Source organism: Galeopterus variegatus, unplaced genomic scaffold (assembly GCF_000696425.1).
Source record: "Galeopterus variegatus unplaced genomic scaffold, G_variegatus-3.0.2 Scaffold447, whole genome shotgun sequence".
Classification (NCBI taxonomy): domain Eukaryota; kingdom Metazoa; phylum Chordata; class Mammalia; order Dermoptera; family Cynocephalidae; genus Galeopterus; species Galeopterus variegatus.
In genome coordinates this window covers 546,991-566,482 of record NW_007726558.1, presented here as the reverse complement: position 1 = coordinate 566,482, position 19,492 = coordinate 546,991, and the positions used below count along the sequence as shown (strand labels likewise).

At 51.2% G+C, this 19,492-nt stretch overlaps 1 protein-coding gene across 3 annotated transcripts in view; it reads right to left on the bottom strand.

Moving 5' to 3' along the window:
• Positions 1-19,492, bottom strand: part of STARD8 (StAR-related lipid transfer (START) domain containing 8) — a 75,781-nt gene that overhangs the window by 23,234 nt on the left and 33,055 nt on the right. The window contains exon 1 of one of the 3 annotated variants that reach the window (XM_008568856.1): positions 9,018-9,193. The exons of the other annotated variants lie outside the window; for them this stretch is intronic. The gene's annotated coding sequence lies outside the window, so the exon portion shown is untranslated. Of the gene's footprint in view, positions 1-9,017; positions 9,194-19,492 lie in introns of those variants that run through there. 3 annotated transcript variants of the gene reach the window in all.

Here is a 19,492-nt window from a genome sequence, read left to right as displayed (position 1 = left end):
AAAATAAAAAAAAAAAAAAAAAAAAAAAAAAAAAAAAAAAAGCCCATTCCCTTCCTTTTCCCCCAAAAAAAAAAAAAAAAAAAAAAGGATTTTTGCAATATGAATCCTAAGCCAGAAGTAACTGTTTTTCCCATGGGTGGGGAAAACACATGATCATCCCACTTCTCATTTGGTCTCTGCAACAACCCTATCCAAAGCAGGCTATTGCACAGATGGGAAACTGAGGCTATGGAAGGTCAAGTGGCTTCTGTTGGACTACAGATGGGGCTAGAAGCCTGCCTAAATGCCCATAGCCCTCCTGCTGATCTGTTCTCACTTAAGCCTCCCTCCACTCTCGCTTCCGAATCCATTCCCCTCTAGCTGTGCCTGTATTCATTCAACTAATAGTATCTGAACACCTACTCGCACCAGGCCCTATGCTGGGCACCAAGGTCTGAAAACAGAAAAAAAGCTGAACTCCCCTGAAGTACTTGGCCAGAGCTGCTGCCAGGCCCATCCTTCTCAGGGAAGGAGGGGCTAAGATGGGCTGTCCACCAAAGCCTACCAGAGCTTGTTGTGGAGGCTAGATAACAAGGAACGAGCTCCAAAGCATTGGAGCTGGCAGCTGGTGCAGCCTGAGGGAAGGACGCTCGTAGCCCCCAGGGACCCTGGGATAGGAACACTAGGGTGAGGGCTAGATCTTCTGGACAACCCTCCTCCTCCAACCCACACACACCCAATTCTAGTATGGGCTACACCAGCTAGAGGGATCACAAGAGTAAATCCAGCCAGTCTCCTGCCTGCCCCTAACCACCCGTGCCTTCTAAACAATACAACCTGGTTGTCAAGACCGCATTAAAATCTTTCTTCTTCCCTTACACCACTCAGCACCCTGCTCTCCACCCCCAGTGCTGGAAAGTGCTAATCAGGCAGGCCTGGTGCTGATGTCAACTTCCCTCACCCCCAACTCCCTCCTGCAGCCTCCCCCTAAACCAACACAGCTCTACTTTAGAGCATCAGTTCCTACTCCTTCGTGCTTTCCCTCCTATTCACCTGTCCACCTTGGTTATGAGGGGCAGTGGAGGGGGGACAAAGCAGGCAGGCAGGCAGGCAAGATCTGGGAACTGTCTGTCCAGGAGTGATTGATCACTGGTGGATGTGATGAGCACTCAGGGGGAGAAGGGAGACCCAAACCTCAGCTCTTGCCTCCTGGCCAGGCATCTAAAGAGAGAGAGGCATGGCCCAGTCATTAAAGATGCAGGCAATGGAGTCAGACTGCCTGGGCCCTGATCCTGACTCCAACACTCCATGGCTGTGTGACCTTGGGCAAGTTCTTCATTTAACCTCTTCTTACCTCAGTTTCTTCATGTGTAAAATGGGGACAATGATAGCAGTATCTACCTTACAGAACTGACAGGGGGCCATGTAAGTCAAAATGTCAAGAACATGAAAGAGTTCATTATTATTATTATTATTACTACAGCCTGTTTACAGTGTCATAAATGTCACGAAAGAAGGCCAGAGGAAGAGAGCCCTGTACATAGGCATGGCCAGGGAGAGCTTTTCTGGATGAGGTGGATTCTGAAGTGATAGAAAAGTCCAGACCTAATGCCCAGGAGATGGCAGGTTTGAGCATCCACAGGTCAGTGAAAAACAGCAAAGTGACAAGGCTGCAGAAGGTAATACTGAGCAACAATAGTGGCAAGAATTGTATTTATATTGTTGGATTTAATACTCGGTATATACCTGTCTTATAGCTGCAAAATGAAGGCTCAGAGAAGTTAAGTAATTTGCCCAAAGTCACCCAATGCTGTGTCAGCCAGAGCTCATGTCCTTCATGATGACAACCTCCTGCCCCAGGCACCCTGTGTACAGCTCAGGATGTGTTTTACTTCTGTTCCACTCTGGCCCCTTTCCCACATTCCTCTCCCCCCCCCCATTTAGAAAGCCCTGCTGGGGTTGGGGGCCCCTCAGGCCAGATGTTTTGGGCCAAGCTCTTCATCCAAGCTCCCTGCCCCGACTCCAGCCTGACTTGACCTCAGCCTGGAGTAGAAAGGCTGGCTGCGGGTACCTATCTCACACCTCAGACAGGCCAGCCTTTGGCCAGCCCAGATAGAGGGCAGGAAATCCTAGGCCACTAGGCCACCTCCCCTGGAGGTTGCTCCCTCTACCATGGGAACAGAGTTGCAGCCTGGGCAGAGATTCCTCTGTGGTGGGGAAGCTGCCGAGTCAGCCCCAGCTGCCTTGGCTACTGGGTGTGGTTTGGGGAAAACAGGGAGGGCTGAGGGTCAGTACACCTGGGTTCCCGGTCCTCCCTCACTGGAGACTGTTCCCTTCCCTTCCCTGGGCCTCAGCTGGGGATCACCAAGGATCTTATTGGGGGGATCACACTGTCTACTTTACTGGGTTGCTCTGAGAACAGAATGGGATCATGGAAGTGAAAGTGCCTTGGAAACTAAAGAAACAGGAGGACTTGTCATCGTCATCCACTGCTAGGGTAAGGAATGGCTGAGCTCGTGTTTCTCCCCATCTGATTCACTCTTCTAGGCCCCATTGTGGGTGTGGCTCATCCTCATTTCGGGCTTCAATGTTCCCTAAAATATCCACTTCCCTCCACCTCCCACCAGCTCCAAAGATGAAAGCAAGTGGCAGGAAAGCAGGGTACACTGGAAGCCCCCACATATTACACTGTATTTAGCTCATAAAGGTGAGCACCTACCCTCACCAGGCCTGTCCTCTGCCATGGGGGCACCAGCAAGAAGGCCCTACCTTCCAAGCACTCCCCAATTGTGGGAGCTAACTAAACCTGTACACCAAACAAATCAGAGAGAGTTACATGAGGTTCTTGGACCCAAGATTCTGGGGATTCAGAGTCCACTCATTGGGGTTACCAGAAAAAGATTATAGAGAAGTCATCTGGAGAAGTTCCGACTACAAATAAACAGGGGTTTTCAGTGCCCCATTTCCTGCCCCTACACATTAAAGGAGGGGTGGCAGGGGGCACAAACAGCGTGTAGAGAGGACAGCGATGAGGTCAGGAAGGGGCTGTCCCAGGTCTGAGGAAGAATACTAGGAGGAGCTAAGGCTATTTGGCCTGGAAAAGACACAGGGTTCTGTGCTCAGGGTTCTGTCCTCAGACCTCTGAAGGTCAGAGGGAGCACACAGGACCTAGGTGGTCCTAGCAGGGAGAGCTGGGACCCAGGGTTAGAAACCTCAGGGACACACACACGTGAAAATTCTTTCAGACATTCTGCAGATGAAAGCAATTGCTTTAAACATACCGCACTCCCAGGTATTGAAGATGGGTAAGCAGGAACTGCAGAAGTACATGGCAGGAAGACCCAAGCTTCAGAGGGAGAGTAGGACCTAGTACCCTCTAAAAGTCCTCCCCGAGCTCTGTCTGCATACCTACCTCTAGGGAGATTGTGGGAGAAAGCATAAAGGTGACTAGAGCTGGCTAGGCCCTCAGGTGCTTTCCACAGAAGCCTGGGATCCCAGGAGCACCTTGGGCTGGTACTACCTAGGGGGAGCATGTCACTCATTAACTTGTGGCTGAATGGGTCAGAGGGTGGCCACCTGGGACAGATGCAAATGTGGGGAGGGGCTAGAGAGCAAACTGCACAAAAGCTCAAGCCCAAGGAGAACCTGAGCTGCAGGAGTTCAGGGCCTGGCTAGCCCAAACTGCCGCAACCAGCTGAGACTATTTAGCAACTGGGCCTGGTTGAATTTGAAGCTAGCTCACAAATGCCCTGTGGATAAGAAAAAGGTCTTGAGTGGTAACACACACTTGCACAGCTGGAAGAAAGTTGGACAGACCACCGAGTCCATGCCACCTGCCCTGCCCACTTTATAGACGTGGAAATTGAGGCCCAGAAAAAGCAAATGTCTTCCCTAAAGTCACTCACGGAGGGTCAGCTATAGAGAAGCAGAACCATAGCCAAGTTTCCTGATTCTGTCTGTCATAGGCCCACAGGGTTCACTAAATGCTGGGTTCCTTCTCTACCTCTTGGCTTGTGGTCTAGAGCTTTCTAAATTGGGTCTGGGTCTGGGTCCTGGCCTGACGCTTCCCAACCCCCACTGCTTGTCTCAAAACAGGGTCTCTGAGACAGGCATCCTCCTCCTGTCAGCAGCAGCAGTGTGGCTGGCAGTTCACCCTTTAGATTTCGATGTGACAACAGTTTTTCAATACTAAACTCTAGAATTCGTTGGACTTGCCCACCAGTAACAGATAGAATTTGACCCCCTCAGCCCTCTGCCCATGACGGTCTGCACCTGCAAGACTCCAGAGATAGAGGAGCAGAGCCTGGTTCCCAAAGGTGGAAGGAGAGGGAAAAGAGCTGAGCAATGCATGCAGTTCTTGTCCCCTACTCCCTGGTGAGAGAAGTTGCTCCTCCTCTTTCTGGGGAGCAGTAGGGGAGAGGAGGCAGAAATGATATACATGAGAGACACCCCCCCCCCACACACACACATACACACACACTCTCAGCCTCACCCCATCCCCAGCAATGGCAGACCCTTTGGGTGGGCATTTCTTGCTCTTTTAGACTTTCAAATTGAGATCAGGGGACCAACTGCTCCTGGAAACAGCCCCACCACCTCCTTCTGACTGTGATGCCTAAAAAACAAACAAACAAACAAAAAAACCCTTACCCCACTGCCCATCCAAAAAATGTGAATAACTACTGTTTGCCCAAGCAAAGGACAGAGGGACAGGATTTTAACTGGCCCTAGAAGTTTCTGACTGAAAGTTTGTAGATGTCCCCTTGGGGGAAGATGAGGTTCAGCATGGGGTCCCTTTAAGGCCTGGGGTGGACAGGGAGTTACTTAATGGCCATCCCCTAGAGGTGACTTTCCAAGGTGATTATTGTGTGGCTCAATCATTAACCAAGCAATGGCAGGACCCCAGGCCAGTTGGAAAGGGGCCACTACTTTCCCAAGGACAGCCCAAGAGCAGGAGACCAGCCAGGGAGAGCATTCCCAGGGTCTTTCTCTCCCTCTCCAACAGGCTGCAGTGGGGTGGGTGGGGGTAGAGGCCTACACTTAGGGCAGTTTTCTTTCAGCCCCACATGCGGTGGAGGAGCACTGGCCCGGATATAGAGGAAGTCAGCACACCCATACTGGGCTGGAAGGGAAAAGAAAGACAGTAAGGGTTTTTATCATGAATGAGAGAGGAAGCTCCAAGCTGGGCCTTGGCGATTAGATGGCAAGCTGGGAAGGACGTTCATCCTGAACGCATCCTGTTTTGCTCCGAACTGGCCTCAGGGGCCAGGGGAAGAGGAGAGGCCTGGGTGGAAAGCTGCCTCCCAGGAATTCTCCCAGGCCAGCTGACCTCAAGCTCCTGGGTGGCCCTGGAGCTGGGGAGGAGGCAAGTGGGTGAGGTAGAACTCTCTTTTACAACTAGAGAAACAGAGGCAGGGAGTTTGCACAAGAAGCCTCCACAAGTCAGCCTAGGATCCCAGCCCCAGAGGCAGCTAACATCTGCTGCCATGGGGCTGGCACTAGTAACAGGGCAACTATAAAACGAGGCACTAGGGCTCCATAATCCCTCTAGCTCAGACCTCTCGTGGGCCTCTAGTACAAGGTTCAGCTCAAATATCGCTGCCTCTGTCAGTCGCCTGCCCCTCAGTCAACAGCAATTGCTCTCTGGAATAGACTCCCATGGAAAAACGTCCTCTTCCACAATGGGAAATATGAATACTGACCAGATATTTGATGATGTTAATTACCTGTTTTAGGTGTGACAATGGTAGTGTAGTTATATTTTTGAGTCCCTATCTTTTAGAGATATATATTGAAATATTTATAAATGAATTAATAAGGTGTCTGAGATTTGTTTCAAAATAACAAGAAAGGGGGTAAAGTAGGTGGAGGCGTGGATAGGGCAAAATTGGCCATGGGCTAATGGCTGTTAAAGTTGGGTGATGGGTTCATGGGGCCTTATTAGACTAATTACCCCTATTTTTATATATGTTCAAAATTCTTCATAATATTTTTTTTAAAAAAGCCCTCACTGAGGTAAAGAGTCTTAATATGTCATTTATTATTTATGTCACTAACCTCCAAACTACATGGTTGATTCCCCAGTGGTAGGGGTTATAACTCTGTGTCCTCCACAAGACCTAGCACCAAGCTAATGACTAATCATTTTACAGTACTTGCAGGTTTACCGAATACTTAGCCATGGATCTCCTCTATTAATCCAGAGAAGTGGAAAAAGCAGGGAGAAACTGAGGGTCTGAGAGGTTGAGGAGAGCAGCAGAGGCTGGATTTAAATGTCCATGTGTCCAACTCCCACTCCCTGTTCTTTGCTCCATGCCACCCTAAGGAACTTCACAGTCAGCTCTAAAATTCCTGTCTCTGGTGGAAGTAAACAGGAACAGCAACTGTTTGGCATGCCAGTTCCCAATGTGGAGGGTTGGGCAAGAGGAAACTGAACACACAAACACAGCACTTCAGACTTGTGACAAGGACCCAGACTGTGGCCTCCAGTCCACTCATTCATATCTACCAGGACCCTTCCCTAACACATGGGCACACACACAAACCAAGACCCCAAGTCGCAGATGAATACAACCTTAATAAACACTTGACACCAACAACTGTGTGCCCAGCCCAGTGTTCAAGTACCCCATTTGGGGAATGGGGAGTGAGGGAGAACATAAATCTCACCTAGACATTGAAGAGCTCACACTTCCCATCCCAAAGCCCTTACATCTTTGAAATTCCCTATCCCTATTTATTTTCAGAACCACCTCCCCACGGCCTGGGGCCATGACACTTGATCCTACCAAAATTGGGAGTCCCAGGAAAACGTTCTCTCTATTCTATTCAAGCCACTCTTTCTTCCAACCTGAGACCCTTTGCCCCACCACCTGCCTTTGTTAAACCTGCCATCTGTTGAACCTGAACTTTCCCAGGGCTGGAATGGCAGGAACGAGGGAGTTCCAGGAGTCTCCCAGCAGAAAAGCACCAGCATTCCAATTAGACAATTAGAGACTCCATCCCCTCCTACCTTTGGGACCTTCTTGCTTTTTGTCCCTGCTGCTACCCTTATATCTGGACCCAGGGGTCCTCTACTCCCTCTCCAATTCCTAGTGCCAAGAAAGAAATTTTAAAACTTCAAGAAGACATAGAGGGTCAAAGTTTGGGCCTTCTTGGTGCCACTTTCTTTGCTCCTCCACTTGAACTCAGGAAGTGTGTGTTTGAATAAGGAAGGCCCTGCCATCCTCCTTGCACAACTCACTGACCCCCCCCCCAACACTCGCACCTTCTGCCCCTCTTCTTGTTCTAAACACAGTCCGCCTCTCCAGATGGGTGAGGGGAGCCACAGATACAGAGAGGTTTAGCTTACTTCTCCAAGAGTTGCTTAAGGTATGGAAAGAAGGCAAGAGAAGAGGGGAGACTGGACTCTGTCCAGTGTGGTGTTTCCTAGCTCTAACTATAGAAGTCCAGGGAGCAGAAATTCCAAATCCAAAATCCAAAACACAGACAAAAGGCCAAATCACTGAACTGAGGAACAGCCCAGAATGTTCATCTATATGGCAGCTGTAACTTTAGTGTGAAAGAGTTTTACTCCCTCTGCCACAGCCAAACACCACCCTTCACATCACACTCTTCCCACCCCACCAGCCACCCAGAAAACACCTGCAGCCTTCTTCTCTGCCCCAGACAAGATTTGCCCCTCCTTCATGGCAGGAGGATGAAAGTGAGGGGAAAACTCAGAGAGCAAGGATCTGGTTGGGGAAGGGAGCAAGGCAACTACTGAAGTGGGGGCAGGGGGCAGGAGTAGATCCCACAGGAGGAGTCAGGGTTTGAAAATAGTCTGGGGTGTGAATCATCATCCTCTCTTCCCCGTCAGCACCGGGTGCTTGGAGTGGGACCCAGACAAGCCAAGGCCCCCGGGACTTGGGGAAAGCATAGGTTCCAGGCCAGCCCAATCTTCGGGGTGTCCAACTTCTTGGGCCCTGGGCTCTAGAAGAAAACTCCCACAACTCCCCACCTTCAGTCTGACTCCTGTCTCCACCCCTCCCAACCCTCCCCCCCACACACACACTAGTTTTCTGTCTGGCTTAACTGCATAATCACCACAAAGCTGTCCAACTGCATAGCTCCTGTGGCCCCAAGGGTCTCAGAGACAGACAACTCTTTACCCGCCAGTTAGGAGCCTGGCACTGATCACCAAATAACCAAATGTCAAGGCTGAAAAGACTGGGCTCTTTAGGTATCGAAGTGAAGCCACCCCCGAGGTGCAGCTGAAAACACTGTGGCCCACAGAAGTGGTATGACTCGCCTAATGTGGTTTTCTGAGTCCTAATTCCGTGTTCATCTACAACAAGTGGTGGGAAAAGACACATGGAGAGAACCCGAGACTACCTAATTTGGAAATCCCCGAAACTTCCACTAAAAGGCTTTTTCTCAGAGGTTCTCTTATCCAAACCCACCTTGGACTTCACGGGGAAAGTGAGCCCTACAAAGATGCGACTTATCCAAAGGTTTTCGCTTGGTCCCCGCAGCTACCTTAAAACCGGGAAGTCCCAGGCGTTACTCAGAAAGGAAGGCAGTGAGGCAGTTACCGACGGGAAAGCCCAAAGAGCCCGATGGGGGCTTCCTGGAAATGCCCTCGAACGCAGAGGAAAGAGGAGAGGGTAGGAGAAGCGGCGTGTCCCGGCCACAGAGCCCGAAGCCCTGCCATCCCCGCCCGCTGTAACCCCTCTCTTTAGCCCCAGCGACGGCTCTGGGATCCAGCCAGGCCCGGGAGTAACGGGCGGACAGCCGCCTTCCACTGCCCCACTTGCGGGTCTTCGCTGGAAGAAGCGCATCTGGCACGCCCAGGGGTCCCCCAATTTAGGCGACTACGACCCCAAATCCCAGGAGTGGAAGTGGCTGGGCTTGCTTCCTCCCCGTCTCCTGCGTACGCCGCCCAGCGGAATCGCTAGGAGAGGGGCCGGGCCGGAGCGCACCGGAGAGGCCAGGCGGGGCGAGAGAGCCGCGCGCCACCGTCCGTCTGGATCTCGCCCTGCCGTCGCCCCAACTCCTACCTGGAGGCCGCGTTCACCCCTTTGGGTTCCAGCCCCTAGACAGCAGCGAGCGGGCGGGAGGAGAGCGCAGGCGCGACTGCTCCGTCCGGGGAGCCTGGGGTCGGGCCGGCAGTAACGGTGCCAGCCAGCGGAGAAGCAGGCACCGATGCTTAGCGTTGTCAACCCGAGTCCACTCACCGCGCAGGTGGGGAGGGAGCAGGGGCGAGTCAGCCTGTAGGGAGGTCCCGCCCACCTACAGGACCCTCGGCCAATGAGGACGCAGTCCGGCCCACCGGCCTCCCCAGAAAGTCTCCCAAATCGGGGTGGGCGAGGCTCTGCCTGCTGGCTCTCCAATCCCCGCGCCACTGCCTTTCCCTCAAGTCACACAGCTGGGAGGGAGGAGGCGCCAGCCCAGAGCCAACCACCGAGGGTGAAGGAGGGAGTTGGCCAGGCACATAGACTAAAATGTATTGAGTTCTGTAGGTGTCAGGTACCGTGTGGGGGTTTAAGTACATATGCCATGTGCACAGAAGGGTTCAGTGACTTGCTCAAGATAATTTACAGGGAGTCCCGAAGACCCAACTTCGGTGAGATCTCCAAGAGATAACCAAGAGAACTGGATAATTCAATATTTGAGCAGGAAAGTGACATCTCCACTTTACTCAGGCCCAGCATTCTGTAACTTCCCTAGTATCCCTAGCCCTCTTCCCCAGTATCCCCCAAATTCAAACTCTACCTCCACAGAGAAATGCATGGAAAACTTGGGGTGCCAGCATTAATCATGGCAAGCGAGGGCTTCCAGGAGTTCTGACAGCAAGTACCACCAAAAAGCCCATTTAAATTCAGTAAAAGAGTATTAGAATTTGATTTCTCTCTTGCCTTTTCTAGCAAGAATCCCACACAATTTCACAACCTTGATTTCATTGCTGAATTGAAGACTCCTATTAGCCAAGGCTGGGAGTATCGAAGACCTCATGCAGTCCAACCACTATCCCCCACATTTCCAAATTCAGAAACCAAGGAGAGGTGACTCACTCAAGGCTATCCAGCAAATCCATGGCAGGGACAACACATGCACAATGGTTATTTTCCACATACCTAACAGATGGGAGAAATGAAGCTGAGGTTCCTAGAAGGCAGGAACTGCTTACATCTAACCTTCTTGCTAGAGTATTCAACACAGATGACAGCAAAAATATGTTTCTTAGGACAGCAACTTTCTCAAGGTCACTGAAGCAAAGACAGAGCCAGACCTAGCCTAGTCCCAGTTGCCTACCTCCTGTCTGCTCTTCAGTCTACTTAGCCAAACTGAAATTCTCCCACCTTCCTTTCCTGCTGGCCCTGATGAGAATCAGAGGACCAACTATGACGCAAGGCTACCACAAGTGTGTACCCCTCCTTTCCTTTCAATGGCAGGTCTGCAGCTGGTATTCTCTGGCAATTTGTTCAAGGTGAGCCATATGCCTGTGGGTCTTGGACCTGAATGAGGGAGGACGGCACATCAGAACTCACTCTTACAAACAAAATCCTACCCAGACTCAGGAATCCTTATTATGTGCGGGAAGGGATATGACCTCCTTTCTGAGGATGGGCTGTAATAATTGTCAGCATCCTCAAGGCTCTGAGTTAAAGCCAAATGTCTCTTACTTGTGCACAGTGCTAGAAAGGACATAAAAGCGGGGGTCCTGCAATAATACTATCACTTCCCTAAGGGCAAGAAGCCATGTCATAACCGATTCCATCCACCATATGGTACCAAGCACAGTGCCTATTGTAGTTTCTCAGTAACGTTTGCTAATGGGTAAATGAATTTTGAAAGACATCCAAGAGACAACCATGAAGAAATTACAATCATATGAATAATAAGCAAATCCAACTTACCTTTTAGTAGATACATTTAACTGAATCAGATACAATGGGTTCTGACACACAAGTTTAAAAAAAAAACTACAGAAGGGAAAAGTACTGAATTTTGAAAGACATCCAAGAGACAACCATGAAGAAATTACAATCATATGAATAATAAGCAAATCCAACTTACCTTTTAGTAGATACATTTAACTGAATCAGATACAATGGGTTCTGACACACAAGTTTAAAAAAAAAACTACAGAAGGGAAAAGTACTGAAAGTACAAAAACTAAAAAAAAAAAAAAAAGCAATTGCTATAAATAACTAGAAATAGAGCTTCACAGTGCCTGGCACAGAGTAGGTACTCAATAAAAACTTTTGTTGAATGACTGAACACAATAGTCAGGGAAAGCTAATATTTGCCCTGCACATTGTGACATTTTGAAATAGCCCATGCAATGTCAAGGCTATTTCTTTGGGTCTTTTTTGATCCCCTGCCCTTATCCCATAAGCTTTAGAGAGGCAAAGAGAACTCGGCCTGTTCAGAAGGGCAAAGATAGCTCATCCCCTTCAATACCTCTGCCAGCCCCTCCTCCCTGCTCCCAGTCTAAGCCAGAGTCCTGGAAAAAATATTCAGTAATAGTGCCTGGAAAGGATGAGGAAATAGTACCTTTCCACAGGCTCCTTTCTGGTCTGCAGCCTGAGTGGTTCTGGAGATAACTGGAGCTTTTAGGTCCTTGGCTTCTCTTTTTCCACAAGCCCCCACTCTTACCTGTGTGTCCTATAGTGCCACCACTGCTGCTACTCTAGATACCAGCTCAGTCATCAGGCAGGAAAATGTAGTGTGTGAAGCATGCTGAGGGCCAGTAAAAATAGCCTCTGTGTCTGTGTTTCTACACCCAAGACATATTCCCTCATTCTGCCACCACCACAGGCCAGTTGTGTCATACAAGAGGGAGTATAATGGACCCTGGAGCCAGACAGCCTAGGTACAAATCCCAACTCTGCTACTTACTAGCTGTGTGACTGTCTCAGCTTCCTCTTCCGTCAAGTGCAAAGGATAATCACAGTACTGACCTTACATGGCTGTTGAGCATATCCACTGGGCTAAATAAACACTCAGAATGGTAGCTGGCACATAGTAAGTACTCGTAAATGTCAGATATGGTGACAGAAGCGCTGTGCAATGGTGGAAAAGCCCTGGATTAGGAAGTAGGAGAGTTGGGTACTAGTCCTAATTCTACTAGTTTCTGTCTAGATCTCTCAGGACAAGTCATTGTGCCACGCAACCATCAGTTTTTTCACTTATAAAACGGGAGTAGAGCATAAGAGCCAGTGGGCAAAGTGGAAACCACGGATGTGAGAGTGTGCTGTAAAGGCTGGGCAGGTAGCAGGATGGCACTGAAGGTGCTGCAGAGCTAAGCCGTATTGCAGGGTCATTCAGGTCTTTTCTTTCTGGCTGCAGCAGAGAACTCCATATACAATTACCCTGAGCCTCACTTACCCTGAGACCTGTGGGTCCCTATAAGGGCCCATCTGAGCACTCACAACAGTCCCTACACCCCTCCCTGCCTGGGAATGGAAGTTCCTCAAGTTACTGCAGTCAGATCCATAGCCCCACTCTGCACTGGCTGAGGTTAACATCAGGAGGAAATCAAACAGACCTTTCCACTACTCTTTTCCATGGGAGCAGCAGGAAAGGACCAGCAGCAAATCATGCCGGGGAACTCAGCTGGGAAGTTTGAAAAAGGGGAGTAGCAGCTGTGAGGAGAAAAAGAATTACACTCAGACCTGCCCCACCCAGCACATGACAAGGGTGTCCTCACGTGCAGGCTTTCACACTTGTACACACATTCCTGCATGCCTCAGCGAAGCCCACCAAGCAGGCATGGGAAGGTAAAGGCCTGCACCTGGGTGGCTTGGGCCCCACCCAGCCTCATGAAAAGGGACTACTGATCAGGTTCCCACAGCATGGGAGGATAGTCATGGCTCATAAAATATATATATTCCTGAGGAGCCATGGCCATGGCAGAGGAATTTGCACTACGAGGGGCAGCCACAGCAGAGGCAGCTATGGGGAGAGGGATGCGGTGCGGGGAAGGGCTTGCACAGGTGAGGAGCACACAGGCACCTCACTGTGTGATGCCAAGTGGGGAGGGGGGACAGACAGCTATATCCTGACAGCAGCACAAAGACCCCCTCTCAGCCCACAGCTCAGGGGGCTGCCGTGGCTGCACCCACCTGCCACCCCAGAGCACCCTGGAATGAGGACTCCGTGCTGGGCTAAGAGCCCTGGGCTGGCAGTTAGGGAAGTTGCGGTGCTGAACATGCCAGGCCCAGGCCAGGGGTCACTTAACCTCTCTGCGTTCCCTCTCCCTAAGCTAGGGTACAAGGTGCTTACCACCTCCTACCCGCTCATGCCTGCCTCCAGGCACCAGGACTGGGCAGCTGGCCCTGGCTCTTTCCCAGACACCCAAGGGCCTGTCATCTCCTCCCAGCAAACACTAGGCAAGGTGTCAGTGGGATGGAAGGCCAGACCCCAGCATCCACACAGCAGACCCACCAGGCCATACAGTGCAACAGGCCCCATTGCACACCCAAGATGGGCTCTTGGCCTGGCTTCACTGATGGTCTCAAAGGCACCAGAGGTTTTCTGCTGCAGGCGGATAGAGCACACACCCCCTCCATTCCCTCAGGGAGGGCTGCCTGTCCGGCCCAAATAGGTGGGGTCACCCTGGACACAGCACTTGGTGACCATGGCACAGACTCCCAGGCAGGATGTCCACCCCTGCCACCCCACCCCATCCCTGCTCTTCAGAGCAAGGTCACCCTGCGATGGGGGTGGGGATGAGCAAAGCAAGCCCACTACTAACACAGCCCCCACCTTGCCCTGCACTCCTCCCCCCAGCCACACACCAGCCGCTGAGGCCAGAGGGGCCTTCCTTGTGTCCTCCCCCAATCCTCCTCTCTGCCTGATTTAGTCTCAGCCCTTGAGCTTGCTCCTCCCTGGCTAGGCCCAGTTTCCTCATCTGAAAAAATAGGGGCTGGGCCCTGGTTTCTAGAGTCCCTTCTTTCCAGAACATTCTCTGCTTCTATGAGCTTCTCTGTGTGTTCTCGGGGTGGGGTGGGGGGTGCTCCTAGAAGCCCAACATCCATGGGGCTCCTGCAAAGGAAAGGATTGGGGGTGGTGTGAGAGTCCTCTGAGCATGGGTCCTAGCTGGGGGCTGGGCCAGAAAGAGCAGAGGAAAGTGAGAAAAAGAAAAGGTGGGGGCTGAGGGAAAGGCAGGGACAGGGAGGGGGCCGAGGCCAAGCCGGCCCAGAAGGCTGGAGATCTGGTCTGTGCCCCTGGCATTGCCTCCAGCTCACCCTGGGCCACAGGCACCCAGAGTCCCTGAACAGACCTCTGGATCCTGCCCCTTGGCCTGGGATCCTTCCCTGTGTCCCTCTGGGCTGCAGCTCCCAAGACAAAACCTGGGAGGATGAGGAAGAGGAAGAATGAGGGGCTCTTCCTACCCTCCCCACCCCCCAGGCTCTACCGTCAGCCACCACAGGCTGACCCCGGGAGGCCGAGAGAGTCAGAGGGCAGTTTGGGGACAGGGTGTAATTTTGACAGGTCCTGCCCCGAGTCTGGCTCATCCGACCCTCATGACTGTGGGTTTCTAGGGTTTGGCAATCTCAATTCAGGTCGACTGAGCCTGTCCCCTGGCCAACCATCCCCTGTCCCCAAAGGGCAGCCCTCAGAAGCTCCACGACGACATCAGAGAGAGAGGGCATGGGATGTATGGTGAGGGTCGAGAGCCACTCACCAAAGTGGCCTGAGGTCTGCTTGACCTTGGATCCCCTGCTCCGTCTCAGTGGTACCTTCCTGAAGCATAGCCCCCAGCCCCATACATACACGTTCTCACGAAGTAAGAGTTCTGATCTGACCCTCAGCCAAGGCTGGGGCTTCTCCACATACATGCATCAACTAGTCTCATAACATGGGTACCCAGACCTTGTGTGTGCCACACAAGTAGATCCCGTGCCCTATCTCTACCAAGACTCCTGGGTCAGGGCCCAGGAGTCTATATAACTCAGGCTTCTACCCTGCTTCTATCATGGAGGAACTTGTGACCTGGATGAGAGTCTTGTCCTCTCTGGGACTCAGTGTCCTCACATGTACAGAGAGTCTGATCCAAGGATCTTCAAGGGCCCTGTCTTTCCCTGTCAAGTACCACGACAAATCTATGGTGAGAACCCCGACCTGGTTTGCTATTTCCTCCCTGCCATTTGGGTGAAATCAAAAGAGAATTACTGGGAAAAGTGGCAGACAGAGCCTGGAAATTAAGTGCCCAAAGCAATATTTTTTTCAACTTTTAAAAAGCAAAATGCGAAGCACTTTGAGAGATCCCTTGCAGTCCAAAAAGGCCTCGGGAGGGAGCTTTCAGACAATGACAGCTGAGTAAAAAGGTGCTGCCGGGGTGGCTGGGCTGTATGTACAACTGGTACATAATGAGGGGGTAAGGGACGCTTGGAGTGAGAGGAGTACACATGGAGCTACCCTCTAAGTGATAAGACCCAACGAGGAGGAAACCAAAAAAGGGGATAGAAGGGCAGACAGGCAAGGGAATGTCGAGGGGAAAATCTATGCTGAGGGTCAGACAAATAGTGGGACAGGAAGACAGGACAGGAGTATGGACATGTAGATACCAGAGGCAGAGACAAAGAAGGTGCTGGAGAAATAGGGGGTAAGGGATATAGTGTTTACTAACCAAAGTAGTGTTCTTTTTTGAGCAAAGGATGAAGGCAGAAGTGCGTAGGGACCAAGCCAGATGGACAGCTACGATAAGAGGACGGGGCACCTATGGGACACAGCAAGAGCTGGCTAAGAATTAGAAGCAAGCAGGCATGCGGGGTGGAAGGCTTGAAAAAGGCGGTCTGCCAGCCAGGGGTGGAGTTTTAGACAAACGGACATAGGACTAATCGATGAAAACTGGACTGGAACCAATGACGAGGAGGCGAGGGGTTCGGGAGCGTCGCGGAGCCGGCGCGGGGAAGGCGGGCGCGGGAGGCTGTCGGCGAAGTGCAGCCCAGCCCTGCCCGCCCTGCCCTCCCCGCCCGGGTCTGCCTGCTCTGTTCACCTGGTTTCCAGCGCGGCGGATCCCACAGGGCGCCCTTCATACCCCACGGCGTCCACGACCTGGGCTTTGGGAGCCGCAAGGCCGGTCCCCAGCCCCGCGCCTCGGCCATGAGTCGGTGGCGCCGCGCCGCGTCTGGCGGCTGCCGAGCCCACAAACCAGCCAGCCGAGCCAGAGCGCTGGCGCCTCGGGTGGTTGCACCGGGACTGAGCGCGCCGGCCAGGGAAGCGGCCAGAGGAGGAGGGAGGGGCCGGGCGAAGGACGGCCGTGGTTGCCCCGCCCCCTCAGTAGCGACTAGAAAGTTCCACGCCCCCACCTTGGGCAGGAACCCCCATTTCTCTAGCTACACTGGCCTCAAGTCGTCAACTTCTGTCTGCCTCCCCATCGCCATTGGGCCTCCTCTCCGGGGTTGAAATCAGCCTCTCGCCGTTTCCACCCTGCCCCCCTATTTGAGAGGTGTCTCACCCCTGATCCTCCTCCTTCCTGCTCTCATACCCCAGTGCGAGACAGTGGGGTGTCTTCTTAGTCACCAGGTGAGCACCTCCTCCTCCTGTCTGACCCAGATCTCACCAACCACATGACGAAGAGGAAGACCTCGTGCAATAGCCAGATTGAGAGGGGAACAGTGGCTCTCACCATCTTGGCAGACTGACTCATCCACCGCTCAGCCTTCTCCACCCTGCTGCTTTTCACTCCACTCCCCTCCCCATTTTCCAACTGGCTGGCCAGAGCAAAAGGACCAGCAGAGTTCCAACGAGGACACCTTAAACTCCTTCTAGTACCAAGAATCTCCTGGACTGGGAGCAGTTCTTGCAGGTTTTCTTACGTTAAAGATGGAAAGCTGAGGCCCAAGGATGCAAAGAACTTGGCCATCATCTAAGCTGGGACAATTATGTCTATGTTGCAGGACTCTTGTGAGGATCTGAAGGGCTGAATGTAGTACCCAGCACAGAGGACAGGCTCCATAAAGAAAGATTAGCTTTTGTTCTTAAGGAGCTCAGCACTGGGGATCTACCACCAAAAATGTGTGGACCTAGGACTCTAAGGTACATAACCTTTTCTCTTACCCTTAACCCCCACCTGTAGCAAGCAAACTTGCATTACCTGATTTGGGGATGGTGGGGGGTCCTGGCTAGGTTTGTTTACAATGGAGCGAAGGCCCAAAGTTGCCAGCTCTCAGACCCAGTCACTTCCACTCCACTACTGTTGGTGGCCAGAAAAGGGACCAAGATTCTATACTGGCTCTACACTAACTGTGGCATAACCTGGGCCTGTTTATCCTCTCCGAACCTCAGTTTCCTCATCTGTAAAATGAGAATAATAATCCTATGACACAAAGGGAATAATGAACATATTTTGTAAACAATAAGGGGGTACACAGGTCAAGGTCACAGCCCCTCCCCTCTACAACTCTACACCTTGTGACTTGAATCTAGGGCTAAGCAACCCCATTTGTGAGGGATAGGCCAAGAAAAGGAAGAGGAGTTTGCCATTGATGTGTGCTTAAATTTGCATGAGATTTGTACCCACTTTTCATAGACTCAGTGTCACAGCTGGAAGGGAATTAAAGGCTAACGTGTTAATCACCATACCATTCACCCCTTTTCCCCAGGGCAGTGCTGGCAGATAGTAAGTGTTGACAAAATATTTATTGACTGAATTAATGTATTCTTCATATGGGGAAGAGGACTTGCCCAAGGTCACACAGTGAGTCAGATATGCCTCTCTCCTTCCACTAGCCATTCCACTTCATGGAATTCTTTTTGTTTTTCTCTCAAATGATCATAAATCAGTGGGGAGCCCATTCCTCTCTCCCAACACCCATCCTGGACTATTCCAGCCAGGACAAACAGCCACTGGGATGGCCCTCTCCTTGCCAGCTTGGTGCTGCCAAACCTTTGACACTGCCCTGCCACAAGGGCAAGTTCCCCCCTGAGGAAAAGGCGGCCCCAGTGAGCTTCCTCCGAACACAGGAGTTTCCCTTTTGCTGTCTGGTTGGGTGGGAGTACAGGACACAGCCCCTCAGCAGCAGCAGCCTAGAAGGAAGGGCGGCGGCAGCCATTTCCTACCCTGCTAAGGCATCTCTCTCCCTGGCTAGTCCCTCTCCTATTTCCTGTGTTCTGCTGCTTGCCCCAGCCAGAAAGGACTCCAAATATTAACTTGAATCACAGAACCTTGGAACTGGAAAGGACCTTACAGGTCATTTATTCCTACCGTCGCCCTGCTGCAGGAGCACCCCTGCAGAGGGCGTCTTACCTAACCTCTCACAGCTTCAAGTTCCTCCTCCATAAAATGGACAGGATGACACCTAGCTGACAGTGTTGCTCTGGGAAGAGATACAAGAGGGGATTTAATAAAAGCTAATGTGCATTGGGCACTAGCTACATGCCCAGCATTGTTCTAAGTGCTTTTCGGGTATTAACTTACTTAATTCTTACCACAGCCCTCTAAAGTAGTATATCATTGTCATCATCGCCACCCCCGTTTTACAGAGGAAGAAACTGAGGGATGACAAAGGTAATGTAACTTGCTAAGTTCACACATTTCCTAAGTGGCAATGGCAGAATTTGAGCCCTGAACCTCCATTTTCACCCATGTAATGGTGATGATCATCCTTACCCCAGAGGATGATCTCTCCAGGAGGCTCCTCAGGAGAATGGAATGGAAGACCCACCTATCCCTTTCTCCAAACCCAAGAAAAAGAATTTTTTTTCTGAGAAGGAGCTAGTTAGTAGTGATCTTGAAGAGACAGCTGGCAGCACAAGTGTTCCCAAGAGGAAAGGACCTTCACCAAGGAGGAAACAGTTAGTGATCCGAAAGAGGCAGGCAACAGGAGTGTCCCAAGAAAAAGAGGAATTTCTCTTCCAAGGAGGAGCCAGTCAGCAGTGGACCTGAAGAGGCTGCAGGCGGCAAGAGCCGCTCCAAGAAAAAGAAAGAGCTCCAAAAACCATCCCGGGAAGATTACAGTGGACATTGCGTGGGGGGAGGGCACACCCCCAGTTACGTTTCTCAACGCGTGTTCTATACCCTAATAAAAACAAATTCCCAAAAGTTAAAAAAGAAAGAGGGTGAGGGTTCCATGAGCTCATATGTCTCTGTGTGGGTGAAACTTTTGTACTCAAGTACCCCTAAGGGCTGAGGGGGCGTAATGTGAAGAAACCCTGGGGGACTGACAATGTAACCTGAAGCTTTGGCTCCAAGCAGGGAATGTCTTTGAAGTGCTTTCTCTTAAACATCTACTTGAATTTTCCAGTTAACTTCAGTATATATCCCTGTTGTTTTCATATAAAAACTGGTGTTTTTCTTCTTTAAGTCTTTGAGCAAAGTTAACACTTCAGGAAGATGGGCGTATTAGTCCATTTCTGTATATATAACAAAATACTTTGAACTGGGGGATTTACAAAGAAAATTAAATTTATTGCTTACAGTGTCTGAGGCTGGGAAGTCCAAAGTCCATTTGGTGGTGGCGACAGTGACCCAGGGGTCTCACATTGCAAGATGGTGGAAGCAGAGAGAGCAGGGAGAAAG